This window comes from Staurois parvus, unplaced genomic scaffold, assembly GCF_062004578.1.
Source record: "Staurois parvus isolate SC_StPar_1 unplaced genomic scaffold, SC_StPar_1.0 ptg000229l, whole genome shotgun sequence".
Lineage (NCBI taxonomy): Eukaryota > Metazoa > Chordata > Amphibia > Anura > Ranidae > Staurois > Staurois parvus.
The window spans coordinates 6,112,816-6,113,948 of NW_028318025.1; positions in this window are offsets into that span (position 1 = coordinate 6,112,816).

Below are 1,133 nucleotides of genomic sequence, written 5' to 3' on the forward strand. Positions count from 1 at the left end.
GCTTGGAAGTAATAACGTAACATGATTGGCTCCTACAGCAGTCATGTGCCACCTAGAATTCTGATTCGGCGAACTTCCTCGATCCTCCCGTTTTGTAGAAAACTGGGACAGTTACTGGGGTATGGAGCGTTACCAGTTTCTAGAGCGCAAAGAGGGCGGAGCTCTACATTCTGTGCGCGGAGTGGATAAGCAACAACACGGAAAAGCTCCGCCTTCTCAAGTGTTCGGCGTTGTGCTTATAGCTCCACGCCGTTCATACAGCGTCTGGCGCGAAGGGAGAGCGAATGGGCGGGAAGGACAGTGCAGAGGCGGAGTGGATAGAGTCTGTCAGTTGTGTGAATAATGTGCAATGGCCTTCTTCATGGAGGCAAATCATACAGGGACTGAACGGGTATACATTATGTATCACCTAAAGTGTCTAGACGCTTAATGCGCCTGTAGGGGCTTCTTCATCCCAATGTATGGGACCTTTTACACAATACTGGACCTGAAAATTTGTCACAGCACATCGAAAATATGTGTGTTGATGTGCATTTAAAGGCATGGTTCATCTTTTCCAAAGAACTGTAGCACCACTCCCACTTGATAATTTGGGTTCTCTGAGCCTCAACTGCAAGGACAGCTTCAGCCCCTCTGGCACACTTGGTTGAGTATACAGCCCTGGCCCAAACTTTACAATTACATTCAGGGGCCAACTGACAACTCATGGGGCCCCTGGGCAAGAGGGGATCATGGGGCCCCTGTGTCATCGCCCACACCCAAAAAAGTCTATGAAAGGTACCAGGGGCATCTCATGGGGCCCCCTACTGACCCTGGGCCCTCAGGCCATGCTCGAATGGTCAGTCGGCCCCTGATTACATTACCTCTATACAGACTCAATATTTGCAGTGTTGACCCTTCTTTTTCAAGCCTCTGCAATTCTCCCTGGCATGTTGTCAGTCGACTTCTTGGTCACAACCATGACTGATTGCAACCCATTCTTGCATAGTCAATGCTTGGAGCTTGTCAGAATTCATGGGGGTTTTTTTTTCACCCGCTACTTGATTGATCACAAGTTCTCAATGGGATTATTATTATTATACAGGATTTATATAGCGCCAACAGTTTGCTCAGTGCTTACAATATAATGGGAG